The sequence below is a fragment of the Tiliqua scincoides genome, chromosome 4 (assembly GCF_035046505.1).
Source record: "Tiliqua scincoides isolate rTilSci1 chromosome 4, rTilSci1.hap2, whole genome shotgun sequence".
Lineage (NCBI taxonomy): Eukaryota > Metazoa > Chordata > Lepidosauria > Squamata > Scincidae > Tiliqua > Tiliqua scincoides.
In genome coordinates this window covers 205,604,248-205,624,006 of record NC_089824.1, presented here as the reverse complement: position 1 = coordinate 205,624,006, position 19,759 = coordinate 205,604,248, and the positions used below count along the sequence as shown (strand labels likewise).

General features: G+C 46.1%; 1 protein-coding gene across 1 annotated transcript in view; it reads left to right on the top strand.

The window, feature by feature from the left end:
• Positions 1 to 19,759, top strand: part of LOC136648589 (uncharacterized) — a 239,003-nt gene that overhangs the window by 180,332 nt on the left and 38,912 nt on the right. The gene's annotated exons all lie outside the window — the stretch shown is intronic.

Genomic DNA, 19,759 nt, shown 5'->3' with positions numbered 1-19,759 from the left:
CCCATTCTGCCAGTTTGGAGAGCTTCTGGAGCTTCTGGAGCTCCTCACAATCACTTCTGATCTTCAACACTCAGAAAAGTTTGGTGTTGTCTGCAAACTTTGCCACCTCACTGTTCACGCCTGTCTCCAGGTCATTTGTGAACAGGTTGAAAAGCACCAGTCCCAGGACAGATCCTTGGGGCACACTGCTTTTCACCTCTCTCCATTGTGAAAATTGCCCATTGACACCCACTCTCTGCTTCCTGGTCTTCAACCAGGTCTCACTCCAGGAGAGGACCTGCCCTCTAATTACCTGACTGTGGAGATTTTCAGTAGCCTTTGGTGAAGGACCGTGTCGAATGCCTTCTGAAAGTCCAAATATATAATGTCCATGGGTTCTCCTGCATCCACATGCCTGTTGACCTTTTCAAAGAATTCTAAAAGATTTGTGAGGCAACACTTACCCTTACAGAAGCCATGCTGATTCTCCCTCAGCAAGGCTTGTTCGTCTATGTGTTTTGAGATTCTATCTTTGATGAGGCATTCCACCATCTTATCCGGTATAGATGTTAGGCTGACCGGCCTATAGTTGCCCGGGTCCCCCCTCTTTCCCTTTTTAAAGATTGGTATGACATTTGCTATCCTCCAATCCTCTGGCACCATGGCCATTTTGAAGGATAAGTTGCATATTTTAGTCATGAGATCAGCAACTTCATTCTTTAATTCCTTAATAACTCTTGGGTGGATGCCATCAGGGCCTGGTGACTTATTGATCTTTAATTTATCAATTAGGTCTGAAACATCTTCTCTTTCAACCTCTATCTGACTTAATTCCTTGGTAAGGAGGGGCCATTCAGGGAGCGGTATTCTGCCGGCAGAAGTCTTCTGCCGGGAAGACAGATGCAATGAACTCATTGAATTTCTCTGCCATCTCCAAGTCTCCTTTTATCTCCCCTTTCCCTCCCTCACCATCCAGAGGGCCAACTGCTTCTCTGGCGGGTTTCCTGCTTCTAACATATTTAAAGAAGCTTTTATTACTCCCCTTAATGTTGCTGGCCATGCGTTCCTGATAGTCTCGCTTGGCCTCCCGTATCACCTTCTTACATTTCTTTTGCCACAGTTTATGTTCCTTTTTATTCTCCTCATTAGGGCAAGACTTCCATTATGGAAGGAAGCTTCCTTGCCCTTTACGGCCTCTCTAACTTGGCTCGTTATCCGTGCTGGCACCCTCCTGGACTTAGTCGAGCCCTTCTTCCTTTGCGGTATACACCTCCGCTGGGCCTCTATAACTGTTGTTTTAAGCAGCCTCCATGCACTCTGGAGAGATTGAACTCTCTTTACCTTCCCTTTCAACCTCCTTCTAACTAGCCTCCTCATTTGAGGGAAGTCCGCTCATTGGAAGTAAAGGGTTTTTGTGAGAGTTTTGCCCGATATTCTTCCCCCGACGTGAAACGGATCGCAGCATGATCACTGTTCCCCAATGGCTTAGTAACATTGCAATCTCTAACCAGATCCTGAGTACTGCACCATATTAAATCCAGAGTCACCTGTCCTCTGGTGGGCTCTATGACTAGCTGCTCTAAGCACAGTCATTTAACATGTCAAGAAATCTGGTCTCCTTTTTGTGACCAGAACACAAATTGACCCAGTCTATATGAGGATAATTGAAGTCCCCCTTGATTACAACCCTGTCCCTCCTTGTCACCTCCCTGATCTGTATCTTCATTTCAAGGTCCCCTTCCAGTTTCTGGTCTGGAGGACAATAGAACGCCCCCAGCATTACATCGCTCCTCAGGCCTGGTAATTTAACCCACAGAGATTCTATGGTGGAGTCGGATCCGCCTTCAATCTCTACTTTCCTGGATTCTATCCCTTCCTTAACGTAAATAGCCACCCCATCTCCAACACGCCCCTCCTTGTCCCTCCTGTAGAGTTTATAGCCCGGGATTGCGGTATCCCACTGATTTTCCGCATTCCACCAGGTTTCCGTTATGCCCACCATGTCAATGTTTTCCCTTGTCACCAGACATTCCAGTTCTCCCATTCTCCTCTTCTCCTCCTCATTCTCCTCAATCTCCATTCTCCCCTTCTCCTCCTCCTTCTCAGGCTGTTTGAAGAAAACAAGATGGGCAGAACATACTCAATTCATTGTTTCAGAGAGAGAAGAGGTGGCGTCAGAGCTTCACATAAGTAGAAAGGCATGGGGGGGGGTCTTTTGTCTCATCATGCTGCACCCTGCACCTAGCATGGCCTTCCTTGCCCTTCCTCCCTCTTCTTGCCCACCCAGCTGCTTCCCTAAATAGCCAGGTAGACAAGGAGTAGGAAGGTGGCTGCAACATCCACTTTTTCTTTTTCTTTTTAGAAAGAGGGGGAACCTCGAAAGGGAGCCCATTTGTTCTCCCTCTGATGGCTGAGCTAGCAGGTTACGTCTCAATGCAGACAGATCATATTTTCCAGAGCGGAGCTGGGTGCCTCAGAGCCGAGTGACGTTGTGCTGCCTATCGACGAGCAGGAAGCCTCTCCTCACATAGCAACACTGGGCGCTTCCTTCCCCAGGGCTGAATGCTCTGACTACTGGAAGCATGACTACACAGGGTGCTCTTTCCCTCTCCCTCCCTCCCTTGGGCTGAGAATGCTCTACTCCCCTGCTTAATGATGGTGCAATCTTCCTCCCTCAAGGGCCTGGATGCCCTTGCTTTTCCCTTTTCAGGCTTCCCTTCAGTCATTCTTTTGCCTGTCTCCACCACTTTGGTGCCCCAGCTTAGGCCAACACTAGACTGCAGGTCCTAAAGTGGTGGCCCCCCTCAGGTCACACCTCAAAATGTAGGTGGGTCACATCAGTAAGAATCCCACTGTTTTCTCCTGGGAAGGGGGAGAGAGAGAAAAGGAACACAACATTGGTTCCACTTCTCAATTGGGTGTCCCTGGTTTGAAAAGGTGGAAGACTATGTATGGCACCCATTTCCCCCCAGGAAACCAAATCCCTTATTGCTTTAAATAGCATGCTGTTGATTTAACTCCATGTTTCCCCAATTTTCTCCCATTTGATTTGTTCAGTGCACGAGAAGAGTAGGGCATACTAGACTACGCTACTCAACTGTGTTACCGTATTCAGGTGCTGCCTCTCCTTACACGAGCCAGGCCCTCACTAGACCCATTACCTGGTCCTGCCTGGAATATTCCAGGGTTCCAATCATAGGGAGAAATTTTCCCTGAGTTTAGTATTTGTGTGTGCAGACAAATGCTCAATACAGGGGAAGTGGGTGGAGCTTGTGCACAAATGCTAGAGAATCCTCCCTTCTGTTTGCTCTTCCTGGAAAACTGAACTCATATCTGAGTACAGTCTCTGGTTTGTCTAGGCCTAGGATGTTCAGAGTGCTGAACTGATAGCACAGTTTCAAGGACTCACACAGACCTCTGCGGCAAAAGTAAAACTGAGTCCCCCACTTCCCCACATGGCCTGTCTCATCCTGAGGCCGCCTGGGCTTACCTCTTAAAGAGGCACTACACAACACAGCCTCTTTAATGTAAATTAAGACTGGAAGAGAATACTGCAAGACCAGACCAAAATTCCATTTAGTCTAGCACCTAGTTGCACATAATGAAATGGTCTGGTAGCCCACAAACAGCCCTCTCCTACTATGGCTCCCCTGGGCAAATGGTATTCAGTAATATGCTGCCTCCAAACAGAGGTTCCACTCAATCATCAAGGGCTAATACCCATTGATATGTCCCCATGGATCTGCTGAATCTCCTTTTAAAGCTGCCTAAGTGAGTGGCTGTCACTGCATCCCATGACAGCAAATTCCATTGATTATCTCTGGGTTGTAAGAAGAACTTTCTTTTGTCCATCCTGGACCGCTAATAAATTTGATTGGATTCCCCTGAGTTCTAGTATTATCAGAGAGGGAGAAGAGCTAGTATCACCACACTGTGCCTAATTTATAAATAGGCATTTTCTCCCTGAGTTTCCTTTTTCCATACTAAGGCCCCCAATGGTTTAGCTTTAGCTTTCTTTTGTAGGGAAATGCTAACTTTTAATTATGCTTCTCATTTGGCTGTTGTTGAAAGACAGCCTGATCTAGGAGTAGGTGAGCTGTGAAATGCCTGTTGAGGCCCTGGCCAGCAGACTCAGAACAGCCCATCGCTCTACTAGCACACTTCTAAAAGTAGGACCTTGGCAGCAGGAAGCCTCTGAAGGCATTTAAATGTGTTGGGTTTCCTGGGAGTGGTACAGAGGGGAACGCAGGAAGGTCTTTACTTTCAGGAAGCCTTTTCTGAGGCTCAGGGAAATACTCAGTGCAGTGGAATGACAAAAGCCACTTGCTGTAATAAGTCACTGCCAAGACAGGTTTACATGCAATCTTTCTGCACCTTAGTCCAGAAAGTGGAGGTGCTGGGTGATCACATATGAGTAGGTTTGCCAACTCTGACTGTAGCTATCCCTGGAGATTTATTTTCCAACCTGATGTCATGTTGGAGGCCCTGTTAAAATCTCCAATATCGCTTTCAAGAGTCACTTGGAGATTGCTGCTAGTTGCAGGAGATTCTAGGAGACTCCTGGAGGGCTGGAAACCCTAAGGACATGAACAAAAGAAAGAATCAAACAGGTGTACCTTTCTCTCTCTCCCCCTCTCCTGACATCTGTGCTGCTTTGCTTCATTAGGGCCAGTAGAGGCCACTGTGGATGTTGGGACAGAAAGTGCAAGGAATGAGGAGGCATGCTTTGCTTGATACTAAGTAAAAGTTGCAGTATAACCTGCGGGGAAACAAATGTCTTTTTCTCAGCCCACAACAACTGAAGAAGTCAAGCTAGCATGCAAACACTACGCATGCTTGCATTTTATGACAGGTTTATACACTGTTCATGCCTAGTGGTGCCCCTTGATTAGTAAGATGTTAAAAGATAGATTTCTGGGTTAACCAAATGCAAAGGAGAATGTAGTAGTAGTAAAAGACAGGCAAGAAATTGGCATGTTCACTTTAACGTGCAGAGGAATGAAAACTGCACCTCTGGTGAAGCACTTTGCTGTAAAAACAGGCAGTGTGGTGTCACAGTTAAAGTCTTAGCCTAGGACTGGGAAAAGCTGCATTCAAATCCTTGCTCAGAGATGAAGCTAAAACTGGGCAGTCACTATCTCACAGCATCTTGTGAAAAGAAATGTGTGCAACCTGGATGGCAGGTGTGCAAGAAATCCAAATCAGGTCAGTTAACTGGAACTGCTGAGAATCTCACAGAAAAGGTGCATCTAGATATCCATAATTTTAACAATTAGTTGACTGTGGAATGAGTTGACTCACTGTGTTTTGGAAAGATCTGAAATATTTTCTTTGTTGCAAAAGTTGGCACAATACTGACAGCCATTAAGTGGCTTTTGTCCTCCTTCCCAAAGCAGGGTTTCAAATTTGGTTTCTTTAAAAGCTTAAAAAAAACAAACTATACAATTATACGTGTACACGTAATTCTTCATTAAAAAAAACAATAATCTCTGAATAGCCTGTCTGAGACATGGTGAAAGGGACAAGGCAGACTGCGGGCTCACCACGGCAGGCAGGGTCCCATCTGTGTTGCGAGAGTCAAAGGGTGGGAAGAAGTCTTGGGAACTGTGAGAACCCTTTAAGTAAGAAGATGCAATGAAGAAGATCAGATCCATACTGCAAGGAATGTTGGTGGAAGTCTCTAGGCCAGCAATTTTCAACCAGTGTGTTGTGGTACATTGGTGTGATGTGAATGGTCTGCAGATGTGCCACTGAAGTTTGGGGGAGGGTCACATATTAGTAGGGCCATTGGGGGATGAGCAGCCAGCCAGCAGTGTGATGTGCCTTGTCAGTTGTCAAAAAACAGATGGTGCGCCTTGACAATTTTAGCATCTTGTCAGTGTGTCATGAGATGAAAAAGGTTAAAAATTGCTGCTCGAAGCCCTGAGTACCATCAGTGATGGAGTTACTGGTAGTAAGGACCTGATGGCCCTGATCTTGCCATACCACAGAGTTATCTGGGGACTCATCAATAGGTCATCAATTTTTGACCTTTGGGACTCCATTTTCGAGTTCAAGCATTTCACTCAGACTCCAGAACCGGACTGAAAGAAACTTGCTAATAAGTATGCCTGCCTTTTGAGGCTTAAAACGAAACACACAAAGTGGTGATGTACATACTTTGCCTTGTAATATAAGTTCTATTTAGGTGCCCTCCTTAACACTTCATGTGCAACCGATGCTGACAATAATGGACTCCATTGTTCTATGCTATATTCCTTCTGCTTTCAGCTACCACAGTACCCCTTTTGTTATTCTCAACAATGTTCCCACATGTTCCAGATCCCCACAGGGCTTATCACTACCACAGGGAAACAGGGAGGGCAGGTTGCATTTGTAGAGGGCGATGGGTTGCCAAAGCAGATTTTGTAAATCAGAGTAATGAGGATTTCTAAGTGAGCCAAAAATATGTATAAATGATCTGCTCTTTTTGAGACAATAACAATAAAGGCCTTATTATTGCACAGTCAGACAGAAAGCTTCCTGTGTTGGCTAAAGCACACGAGGGTGGGTATATTTCGTATCACTGTAAAAACATTCCCTCTAATTCTGCACCAGAACCCCCAATTCTGTGATTGCATTTTTTTTTCCAGTTTTCAAAGAATTTGGTTTGTTTGGGATTTTCTTAGACCCCAAATCAAGTGATGTTCATCTGGCATTGCTAAGGCTGTGTCTCTTCCGCTCTCTGGGGCACCCCATAAATTGGCCTGTGTAATTCTAAACTTGTGTCATGCAAATGTCTGAGGCTGCAGTCCTATGCACACTTTTCTGGGAGGAAGTCCAACTGAACTCAGTGGAACTTACTTCTGAGTAGACATGCACAGGGTTGTGTTGTAAGTGTTTGGTGATGAGCTGGGATCTACTCTCCAGCCAGAGCCTCAGCTCAGTAAATAGCTTCAGACTGACCACTAGCTCTGTTCCTCAGCTTTCTAGAACAATGGAGGTGACAATGATGACAATGATGATAACACTGCCTTACTTTACAGGGTTGTCATAAATGATCCTAAGTGGAGCATTGTGGGAGGATAGCATTGTGTGGGGGGCCAGTTAAAACATGGTACATCAGCATAGATGGTGAATCAAGAGGTGGGGCTTGTAATGTAACAAGGTTGCCAGTCCTTTTTGGCACAGCGGCAGAAAACAGAGACTGGGATCAAATTAGGGCTGTGCCTATTTTGCTCCTGCTCTGGAAATTGGACACCCTCCTCCCCCCCCAACTCAAGTCTCAAGTCAAGCACCTGAGGTCTAGGTGTGCTAAATGTGTGCAAGTGATTTTGTACAGTATCCTTGGGACAGAAGCAACTGGGGATGGAGAGAAGGAGAAACTTTAGCCTGTATGGCTGAGCAACATAAAACAAGAGATCTGGGTCTAAGCTGAAGCTCAATTAAGTCTAGCCCCTTGTGACATTTTCCATGCTCAAATTCAACTCATGCGGAGACTGTTCATATTTATGATTTTTTAAAAAGTTTCTCACTATAAAATAACAATAGAAAATATCTCTTAGGTGTTTTGCACACTGAACCACTGAACTGGTGTTTCTCGTCCCAATACATGGATCCCATGCAGCTGTCTCCAACTTTTGAAGGGCCTTCTGCAGCATAGCCTGGGGCTCCCTAACAAAACCAGGGTTAATGGGATGCTTTCACTGAACATGTTTCCCAGTGCCAGGAGCTGTGCTACCCAAGCTTCTCGATGGGATCCAAGTTACAGCCAGCCTATTTCTGTGTGAGCCTGGCCAAGCCAGAAGTGACTCAGCACTGGCTTCCCAGTACATGCCAAGGCAGACATGAAAGGCCTCCTCCATGCAGGCCAAGAGAAGAGTGTGGGTGGGAACAGAAGCAAGCAGAAGAACTGAGGAGACATAGAGGCAAGCCAGCTGTTCAGAGAAAGGCTGCTTATTCGGCAGTTTGTCCTACATGAGTTGGTTTTTCTGCCTCATTGAGCTACACCAGATCATTGCCTTGGTGACTTGAAAGTGAACCTCCCTTCTCATCACAGGATTGCAGGGAACAGGAATAAAAGCACCCAGGGGCTAGGGCCAGACCACAACTATGCTTCTTAAGGCCCCTGTGCATGACCCTGACAGGTTGGGAACACAACATCTAGCCAAGTTAAAAACAGTGTCCACCCCTTCCATTCTGGTTGGGTGCATACAAAGTAGAACCAAAATGGCTGAGCCAGTTTTTGGCAAGTGGCCCCATCTACACTCCCATCTTGGCATAGATCATGTCCGCACTTGCACATTGCGCTCAGATCATTCAGTACACCCGACAGTATAATGAGTTCTCCTTCAATAGCTATACATCCTTGGCACCATGAACTACTTGCCTCATAAATCCACAGATGACGTTGCCAAAACCCTACACTTACTATTTTTATAGCTTCTGTTTCTACAGATTTGAGAGAAAGAATGGGTGAAAGCTGAGTGAAATGGGATATTGTACACCTAACATTCATCTGATATTATGCTTCTAGAAAACACATAGAGGACAGTCACTGGGGCATCAGTTTACATAGCTGACCCTAATGAGCAATCAACTAATTAATCCAACCCAAGACCTGTTTGATCTCAGTGCTCCCAAATACACGCTGCATTCTCGACTAGATGAAGGCTGTTCATTCACAAATGTCTTGTTTCTCAAATCCATGTTTGTGAAATCATGTTCTTACAGCACTGCTAGTTCTCATGAGTTTGTTGGACATTTACAGCTTGTTAAGCTTCTGTGCAGCACATAACCACAAAATAATTTTTGTTTCCAATTAATCTGGTGCCCAGAGAAGTTGTCAAGAGATTTGTGGTGCAGTGTCATTAATAGGCTGGTAAAAACTTGGTTGCTTCTTTTCAATGGAACCAAGTGAGATAGTTAATGTCTGAATGGTCGGCTTTATGAGGGGGGAATAAAGTGAAGGTCAGTTCAGATAAGATGGAAATGTTAATGGTGGAGCACACAATTGATCTCGAAGTTGGCACTTTCCCTTGAATTGGACAGGGATCTTATTTCTGCTGAAATATCAGGTCTACAACTTGGGTTGGCTGCTGGGCCAACTATTGTTCCTGGATTACCAGGTAGAGGCGACAGCTAGAAATGCCTCTTATTGGCTCAGGTTGGTGAACCAGCTACAGCTTTTCTTTGAAAGTGGCTTGGCAAATAACGCCTACGGATGAGGCTGACTGAAGTACTTGTTCCAAAGTTGAGGGGGAGCAGTGAACTATAGAGGGTGCCCACACCCTACATCTGCCTGCCATCCATCTGGTCTGCCACCCACTGACCTCCCAATCAGAGAATGGGAAGTAGGTCAAGACAGTGCAGCCTACCTCTTCCTCTGACACCACTGGAGGATGGGGGAGGGAAAGGTGGCTTCTGCTGCTGCCGCCACCTCCTTGCTAACCTGGCTGCTTTCCTAAAGGAAAGTGGGTGAGAGGAGGCACATGGTGATCCAGAACACTCTCCCCATCTCTTGAGCTCTGGTACTCCCAGGATGAGTGAATCACATTTATTTCAACAGAATGAGGAGGTGGTGCTGAGGAATAGGGTAAGGGAGTGAGGGTTGGACTGCCATATTCCACCTTACCTCCCCTTCCCAATCAGCTGCTTTCCTAAGTGGCCAAGTGGGGGAAGAAGAGGCAGTGATGGTAGTGAGCTTTGCACACAATAACACATGTGCAAAGTTTTATTTTCAGGGTTGCATACTAGTAGAGTGGAGGTTCTGCCCTTAATCCAGGCAGTAGATCCACTCAAGCCGCTCCTATGCTAACACATACCCTGATGGCTTTTAGAGTGGACCACTGTAGCACATTCTACATGGGGTTACTTTTGTTTAGAAATGTCTCTTAATTGCACAAGTGAACAAAAGACAAAACAAAGACAGAACAAAAGAACAGAATATTGCAGGGCTTTCTCAGGTGTGGAGTCCTCCCTTTGGTATTGACTCTCCAGTCCAAGTCTGGGCTGACCTGGCAAAAATGTGGTCTGGCTCTACAACTGTGAAATTGGTTGTGCAGAAAGTTGTTGTGGGTCCTCCTTTTTATAGTACATCTGTCTTCACTCAGTTGGCCCAGGTGCCCTAGGAGGGGATAGTGGAACAGCAAACCAGGCTTCTGTTCTGTGCTCTTTTGTGTGGCTCAGGGTGCAATCCTTACCCACTTTCCAGCACCAACATAAGCGCAATGCAGCTCTGAGGCAAGGGAACAAACATCCCCTTACTTTGAGGAGGTCTCAGTGAGTGCCACCCAACTGCAGGATGCAGCACATGTCCCATTGGCACCGCTATGCCAGTGCTGGAAAGTGGGTTAGGATTTGGGCCTCAGCTGCCTTCACATCAGGTGAAGATGTAATGCAAAAAACAGTCAGGGGCAAGTGGCACAGGGATCTTCTTTAATGCACTTTCAATAGTGTGTGAACAAAATCCCACTGGGAAGGTAGGGAGCTGCTGTGTGGAAATACCTTACAATGCAATTTTATGCATAATCATTTCTCAATTCCCAGGCAAGTGATTTATTGCCAGGAGAGTTTGTATAGGATTACAACTCTAGTGAATACTAGCAAGGACAATAACTTCAGATACACTCTTCAGAGCAAACTCGGCTCCTTGGAATTCACTCCTCTAATAATGGCATTGGTCAAACCTAGGAGACGTGCAGTGCTTACAGTAAATAGGACCTTGTTTCTGGAATCTGCAATACTGCCACCTTCACTGCCAGCAACTTATTGCTCCCATTTGTTTTCAAGAAGTATATTTGATCATCTTTTCAATTTTTTTACATGCACCAAAGGGTTAAAAATGGTGACCAACCCACCAATAGAATGAAGTCCCAGCTGCGCATCAAGCCTGTCTATCATCCGATGTGTGAAGTTGGGCTCACCCTGGATTTGGTCGGAAGGGAACAAGGGGGCTTTTGAGGTCATGCTGCATTCTTCAGATGCACCCTTGTCTTCCTGATTCCTCAGCAGATTAGTTGCACTCGTTTAAAAGTGTTTTTTTGAACACTCACCCAAATACATATCCTACCTGTTCTAGCTGGCTGACACATCTGAAACATCCTAGCATCGGTTTGTGGTGAGATAATACAGAGAGAGATCGATTATGAAAGCAGCAAACCCACACAAGCACCAAACCTTGACATTTATTTAGTTCCAAAGGAAGAGCCAAGGTCTGTCATTGCACAAGCCAAGCTACATGCCAAACAACTGGTGACAGTGGCGTAACTTGTCGGGAATCCTCCCCTTTTGACATACAGTCCCTCCAGCTGCCACGTACAAAGTGCACACAAATACAAAACTCAACCAAAGTGCTTACAATGCTCTGTGCCGGTCTGATCACAAAATGGCTGTGGGCTTGGCCAGCAACAGCAAGGCTATGATGCATTTATATGTGCCATGCCAGGGACAAAAAAAAATGTAGTGTGCGCGACAGACGTTAAGGGCAGGCCAGCCCAGCTATGAAGTGGGCTGATGCAATTTGTGTCATTGACAGATAGCAGGGAGCAAGGGGATGGAGGATTCCAAGTGCCCTCACTCCAAGTCTGCCGTGTAAAGCAGAGCAGCTAGATTGCTGACTGGGTGGATGGAACAGATCTTAATCTATCTTAAAAGACCTGCATCAGATCCTGATCCTCTTTTGGGCACAAATGCTAAATGTGGGTTTTACTTTGCTAGAGACCAGACTACTTGAAGGGCCATCTTTATTCACATGAACCAGTGCAGGAATTATGATTATCCTTAGAGGCCTTTCTTTGGGCCCCCTCACCATTGGTGAGACAAGTGGTGATCTGAAATGCCCCCCCCCCTTTTAATGCTCTGAAGCTCTAGAGCAGGGGTGCCCAAACCCCATCCCTGGGGCCACCTGCAGCCCTCGAGGACTCCCAATCCAGCCCTCAGGGAGCCCCCAGTCTCCAATGAGCCTCTGGAGACTTGCTGGAGCCCGTGCTGGTCTGATGCAACCGCTCTCAGTGTGACAGCCAACTGTTCAACCTCTTGCATGAACTGTGGGTTCCTCCACTGCTTGCTGTTTCACATCTGTGGTGCAGAAGTGGCAGCAAAGGATGGCCTTGCTTTGTGCAAGGCCTTTCATAGGCCTTGAGCTACTGCAAGACCTTTGTTCATTTATATAAGTTCCATCTCTAATATATTCATTTATGCACATTTATTCAATTTTGAAATGTAAATTAATTCTTTTTTTTTTGTGGCTCCCAGCACAGTGTCAGAGAGATAATGTGGCCCTCCTGCCAAAAGGTTTGGACACTCCAGCTCTAGAGTTATCCCTAAGGAGGCTCACTGAGGATCCAGGATCTTTCCGACACCAGGTGAAGACCTTTTCGTTCACAAATATCTTTTAGACATTGTTGTTTTGGTATTGTTTAATCTTTGTGACATTGACTTATTCCCCCCCCCCCTTGGCTACTCTGTTCACTTTCATGTTGTTGTTAGTTGTTCTGCAGGATTTTAAAATCCCACTGAAGAGTGGGGTAGAAAATACTGAAAAGAAAGAGCATTCAAAAGCAGCTCAATAAATTAGATCAGTGGTTCCCAAACTTTTTAGCACTAGAAACCACTTTTAAAATGATACTCTCTTGGGACCCACCTAGCTTTACACGCCTTAAAAAAAAAGTGTTTCACTCTACCAGTTGCTCAAGCCTCTGTTTTTATCCTTTTTACTGGGGAGAGAGGGGTAGGAGGAAACACTGCCTTCTGAAGCATTGGTTGAGCTCCATGTTCATCAGATCAGAACAGTTCTGCTACAGTCATAAAGGCTGCTGCCACCTGATTTATGAATGCCAAGTGGTGTGGCTATAATGGTGATTGGGTAGCAGTGTTGCCTCCCCCAAGTAGCAGTTAAATACATATAGCCTAATCTGCCTTGTCAGTTTCTCGACCCACCAAAAATTGGGTCACAACCCACTGGTGGGTCCAGATGCACAATTTGGAAACCTCCTAATTAGATGTTTCTATTTTCTCCTAAGGCAGGGGTCTCCAAACCCTGGCCCGGGGGCCAGATCCAGCCCGCAGTGAGCCTCTATCCGGCCCACGGCCACCTTCTTGCCCCCTGAAAGCCTCTGGCCCACTCAACTGAACATGACCAGAACTGTGCTCTGATTGCATCTGGAGGATGTTCTGAGCGCCGGAGAGGCTGAGTGAATGAGCCCACTCATTCATTTATTCATTCATCTAAGTTCCATCTCTAATTTATTTATTTAAATTTTATATTTAAATTTTTTTCTGGCCCTCAGCACTGCGCCAGATATTTAATGCCGCTCTCTGACCAAAAAGTTTGGAAACGCCTGTCCTAAGGCAACAATTTTCATACACTATGCCATGGCACATTGGTGTGCCCCAAATGGTCTGCAGGCGTGCCTTGAGAGTTTGGGGAAGGTTACACTATTAGTAGGGCCATTGGGGGATGTGAGCCCCTGGCCAGCAATGTGGTGTGCCTTGTCAATTGTAAAAAAAAACCAAAACTGACTTTAACAGTGTGCCTTCTCAGTGTGAGATGAAAAAGGTTGAAAATTGCTGTCTTAGGGGAATGATGAGTGGATTGATTTCAGCTCCTGTGTTGCCCAGGAAAGTTCTTACGCAACACTGACACTGTTTGGGGAAGCGGATGTGAGTAGAGCTTGTAGGAGGCTGCTTTTAGAAAGTGCCTGCCAGTAACTCCAGTAAATGACTCCCCGCTAGCACCAGTGGCTAAGGATGTACTGGATCTCTTTCCTCTCTGGAGTCCCCCGGCTGCCACTGGTGCAGTTCGGTTTTGGTTTCATCTTGCGCAACGGCAGGACAACAAAGAGGAAGGAAGACGAGAGAACAGATAGGGGAGCTAGATTAAGGTGGACAAGTGAGTGACAGAAAAACCCACTGAGGCCTTGTGCAAGGCTGCAGGGTGTGCATGTGTCAACAGTTCAGCGTCCGGGTGTCGGGAGGCAGCAGCCTTCCTGTTAGCCAAATGACAGAAAGAAGAAGTGAAGCCCTTTAGTTCCAGGAAGGAGGCGATGACTCCTTGTCCTGACCACCCCAGCCCATCTCCTTCCCCTCACTACACCTTCTGCATTTTGTCTATTCCAGCTCTGTGAGACAAGTGCATTATTCACCACGGGCTAATGACTGCGATCCGTGACACATGCCTCTTGGGTGACGATGCAATAGCACTGGGACATTTTGGAAAGGCCAAAAAGTCATCCTTGGTGCAGCATCAACAAGAGATAACGAGAAGTTTGCCTTGCCTTAACATATAAACTCTTAAGTGCTGATTCCCGCACATGTTTTGGGGGTATATCTTAAAGTTTTTTAAAGTGTGCATCTGAAAATGTAATGTGCAAGGTTGGAACTACGATGGTACAAAGTCTATGGCAGTGTGAAGTCACCCAAAATAGCACTCTTCAGTCAGGCTTCTCCTCTTCATGTTCATAATGCATAGGAGCTATTTGCCCTATGATGTGACATCAGCATACTGTGCATTGATTTCATTTCATTTACTGTATTCATGTATTGCTTTTCTGCCAAGGCATTCAGGCCTCCTCTTTAGTCTTCCTCTCAGGCATACAAGCCTTCAAAGAACCTATGAGAATTTAGGGAGAGGCTGCTCTAGTTGGATTCTCTCTTACCTTCGGTGAGCTCTTCAGGAGCTCGTGGCATGAGTTTCTGACTGAGCGTCTCCTCTTCTTTGTTGTCTGGTAGCTGCAGCCATAAACCTTGAGTGGTGGAGGCAGGCAAACTCACAATAGTAACCTGCCATCAGGTTACCAGGTGAATGTGCCTATTTGTTTTGGAAGAGGCAGTACCCCTTTCAGGGCCATTTTCTGTGTCACTCCCATGGCATACATAACATGAGGCCTGAATAAAACAATCATGCCTTTGGAAAGGCAGACATTACACAGCTCGTCAGAGAGCTAGGATTGGTTGTGGCTTTGCTGTGGAGTGTCCATTTGGTAAGCGTGCTGCAAATTTTCTGCAAATTAAGAACCCTTTCCAGTTGTTCTTCTCATCACATTCCCTGAACATGTGGTGGGGGGGACCAGGATCTGGCCCACTGGCCATGTGCCCAACTTGAACACACTTAGCTGAATGCATGAAGTGGGGGGCCTGTGAGCGTACAGTTGTACACTGTACCGGGCAGGGGCCCTTTTTATGTTTAACAGGTCAGAGGCAGGGCCAGCAGGTGTGCTGATGCTGGAGGACAAACCCTGCTCCCCCTTCCACACACTTATTGAATATCTGGAGGGGAACAATGGAAAAGGCCTAATGTGTGGCTTGGACCCAGTAGTTGTAAGGGAAAGGCTGCAGGGGAGATGACTGCCTCCTAATTACAGAAGAAGAATAAAGCAGCCAGCAAGCCAGTGGAAAGCTTCCTGCTCCATTCACTCTGTCTTCTTCTTGATCATATAGCACAGAACTACTTCATAAGGCTACAGCTGCAGCTGTTTTAACCACATTGGGTATACAGCCAATGCAGAGCAATGCAGAAGACATGGGGTGTGGTCATAAAAGCACCCTGCGTGTTAAATGCACACAGGTGTACATGGCTTAGCACGGGTCTGATTTGATGCAATGTGGAACCTCTTCGAACCAAATTGTAAATTCCTTCCTATTCAGGTGGCTTTTGAAAACAGGCCCAACTCCTGGGCATTTTCACAGCAGCATGTCTTTCAGAAATGCGGCAGCAGCTCTGTCTCTCCGTAACGTTTTTATTCAAAGTTTCAGCTGCTACATTTCTGCTTGTCAGGGCTGCTAAAAGCAATCAAGCAAAGACCAGTGCAATCAACCTGACAACTCCAAGGGGATGATTGCGCATGCACAGCAAGTTTCAGATTTCCCATACTTGAGCAGAGCCTTGCAAAGGTTTGCTGCATCGTTCACCCTGAGCATGCAAAATGGGCTGCTTGTTTTGACATTTAATTTCAGCTAATGGCTTCAGTTGACCACATGACTGGCATGCATTACCTGGGGCATAGGATGAGTGTACATTTTTGCACAGTTATGGTGCGATGGAGTTGTTATAATCCCTGGCTCAGCAACAGGAGAAGCTACCACAGGTTTCAGCGCAAGCCCCCGCCCCCATTCCCAACACCTGTGCAGCATGAGGAGCTATGACATGTAAATTAATTTACATATCAAATTTGAATACATTTACATAAATGAATATATTAGCGATGGAACTTCTATGAATGATTGAAGGTCTTGCAATAGCTCAAGGCCTATAAAAGCCAAGGCATCACAGATGTGAAACAGCAAGCTGTGGAGGGAGCCCTCATCCCACAGCTCATGCGAAGGTCGAACAGTTGGCCATCATGCTGAGAGCAGTTGTATCAGGCCAGCACAGGCTCCAGCAAGTCTCTGGAGGGCCAGAGGCTCATTGGAGACTGGGGACTCCCTGAGGGCCAGATTGGGAGTCCTCGAGGGCCGCAAGTGGCCCAAGGGCTGGGGTTTGGGCACCCCTGACCTAGGAGAACCAGTGGTCTGGTTCAGTCAGAGGCAGTTTTCCATCTAACACATCAGACCTTCAGCACAAAGCCTGCCTACAAATAAGCTGTACAGACAGCCAGGTGCGCATGCGAAGGGTGGGGCCAGCAGGCGTCACCCTCACCTCCATTCATTTACCCTACACTGTTGTCTGCTTAGGACTTGTGACCCTGCACCTTGCTAAATGTTTAAAATGCAGGCTGAACCTGAAATTCCTGTGGTAGAGAAGATGCCCTGCGGACATTCTGGCAATCAGCGATCATCACAAGGTGACCTCTTCACACAACTACCATGTTCAAAAGCGATATGTGGATAGGCCTTTAGTCAACTGTCCGAGTCACCCTAATAGACAACAATGAGAGAATGTTGGTGGTCCTGGGCACATGAATCAAAAGGATGAGCAAGGAGCATGGCTTCATGTTCCCCAGTGCATGGTGTTCAGCAGGTCTTGGCAAGCAAGTAACTTGTTCAGCATACCTGGCTGTTCCACAGTCAAGGAGGCTGGACCTAAGGGCTTGAGTAGCAGCTGGAGGGTTCACCAGGAACAAGCAAGGCTCCTGGTCGAGGACAGTCCAATCCAGATTCTCCATGTTCTGTACATCTCTATAATCCTTTCTGGGCCCTAAAAGGACTCAGGGAGGTGAACACAGCATGTCTTGGGTTATAGTTTTGGACCATCTTTTTTCAAGCCCCAAGAGCAGTTGCCCCGACAGCAGTTTTGCTGTTTCTGTGGGAAGGAATGATCACAAAGCACATTGTGGGTGATGACCTGACAATTCTCCAGCAGCTTCTAGGCCACAGGAAAAGACCTCTTCCCCATCTCTGACACTTTGAAGACAAAGAGGCCAGTGAAGAGAAACCCAGTCAGGGGGAAGAACCTTAAAGAATCTACAGATTGAGGTGGGATGTGTTGTATTCCAGCATAATGAATTGGCAATACACTGTCAAGCACAACTCAGACTTCACCTCCCTCAGCCTAGGAGAAACTATACTATGCGCCTCATTAAGAACTCAAGAAACAGTATACAACCCTGTTAAAAAACAACATATAAGCTACCCTACCAAAGTGTGTGGAGTCTAAATTCCATACTCATGATTAAACACACAATTTATTGAGGAACAGGATACAGGCATCTATCCAAGATGCCCAACCAACTTGAGTTGGCTATCTTGAATTTAGAGGTAACTTTAGCCCAATTCACAAGTTACATTCAACATGCATATACAGTGTACACATGGCTGTTGCTCTGTATGCATGTGCATTATTCAGTGGTTCACTGTGGCAAGTTAGAAGGTGTGGCACATTGCCTCATTGTTCACAAGACAGTTGAGTGGAGAAGTGCCAGTGTGAGTGTGGTGAGTGATAACCAGCATGTCTTCACTTTCTCCATGCTGCTGCAATACCATTGCTGCTCCAGGAAGGTGGGCAAAACCACAGAAATTGCAGGGAGAGGGGCAGAGCATGGTATCCATGCCACCCAGTTGCTGCCAGCACTTTAGGAAGGTCCCAATGGAAGCTGTATGTGAGTGAGAGAGTATTGCGCACTTTGCACACTTGGGAAAACAACAGCAAAAATCAGGTGTAAGGGCACCACTGGGAGGCAGGACTTAGGAGCCAAAGGACTTGAGCTGGGCTCGCGTTCAATGCACAAACTGCAGAACATGTAACCTGTTCTGCCCAGACTTGAGGGAGCCAGTCCCCATGTTAACTTTTAACATGAATGCATGTAGAGTCATTCACATGAAATCATGTACAGACACCTTGACATGCATACAACATTATGGGTGAATAACTTTGTTATGCAGCACACATGTCGAGGTGTCTGCTGATTTTAAAACAAATGACTGTTCATTTTAAAAATCAATATGGGGATGAACATATTTCAAGGGGTCTTGAAAATGCAGAGTGCAGATTGCAAGTATTTTTGTATTTATGTGGTACATAATGTTCACAGTACTGATCACAGATTGAACATAAGAACAGCCCCACTGGATCAGGCCATAGGCCCATCTAGTCCAGCTTCCTGTATGTCACAGCAGCCCACCAAATGCCCCATGCACGTTGGATTGGATGCATGTTGAATGCAATGTGTGAATAGGGCTCATTTCATAAGAGTAAAGGTTTGTAGTAAAGGTTTGCTTGATCCTTGAAGGTAAAGGGGTTTTTGTTTGGCTTGCTGATGAGTACTTGAAGCCCACATTTTGGCTTCTCTGTGTACATTACAGGAATCTGACAATCTGGTTCCACTTCAAAGTACATTTCATCTTCAAACTATTCATAACATTTACAGTTAGCCCATGCTAGACACCGAGTTGCATTTCTGGTGTGCGGAGGCATTCCTGGAAGCACAACTGTCTAAATCAGCAATCCATGACACTGAGTCAAATGAACTATTGCAATTGTGGGATTTTTTAAAGGCGTGGCTGATTAAGTGACCCATTACATCCTACGCACACTTGGAATTGGGAGCAAGTCCCACTGAACCAAGTGGAGTTCGGTTTGAAATAACTATTATTAAATGGTTGACAACCTGCAGTCTCGAAAGACTATGGTATAAGCCTACAGCACCCGGTATTCCCAGGTGGTCTCCCATCCAAGTAACCTGGCCTGACCCTGCTTAGCTTCCAACATCAGACGAGATCAGGCATGTGCAGGGTTAACATGCACAGGATTGAGCTGCACAAAGATGAAGCACAGAAGATGAAGCGATGGCAATGCAGTGTTTCATGGTGAGAGGAATCTGCAAAGTCTGAGGATGATCCCCCCCCCCACAAGTTGCACAATTCTGGGGGTGCATCATCAAAGGAGTGGTTGGTTCTCTGCAATGCACCACATGCTAGTTTGTACTGGAGCCAAGTTATCAAACTAGAAAGGGGTGTGCTTTGATCTACACAGGTACAGCATAGGTGTCATTCTTACATTTCAAAACCAGTTTGAAAGTATTCAGGAGCACAGCAGGTGCCAGCATTAAAGGAGGAAGTGCTCTCTAGTGGTTATAGTACAGCACTAGGATTCATAGCTCCTGCTTCAGTTTCAACTATAAAATGAGGATAATGACACTGTTCTTGCTTGCCTGCAAAGCCTAATGAATGTTTTAAAAACACATTTTGATCTTCAGATTAAAGGCACTGGACTTAAAGAGGTACAGCCAAAATATCAACCTTTGGAGGTGGTGGCTTTGCACAGGATGGTGGGGTTGAACTTGTGCTGATTTCATCTCACAAAGCAGGAGTTGACACCAGGCATGTAGTCACTGCAACATACTGCCACTGCTTGATAAGCTAATTC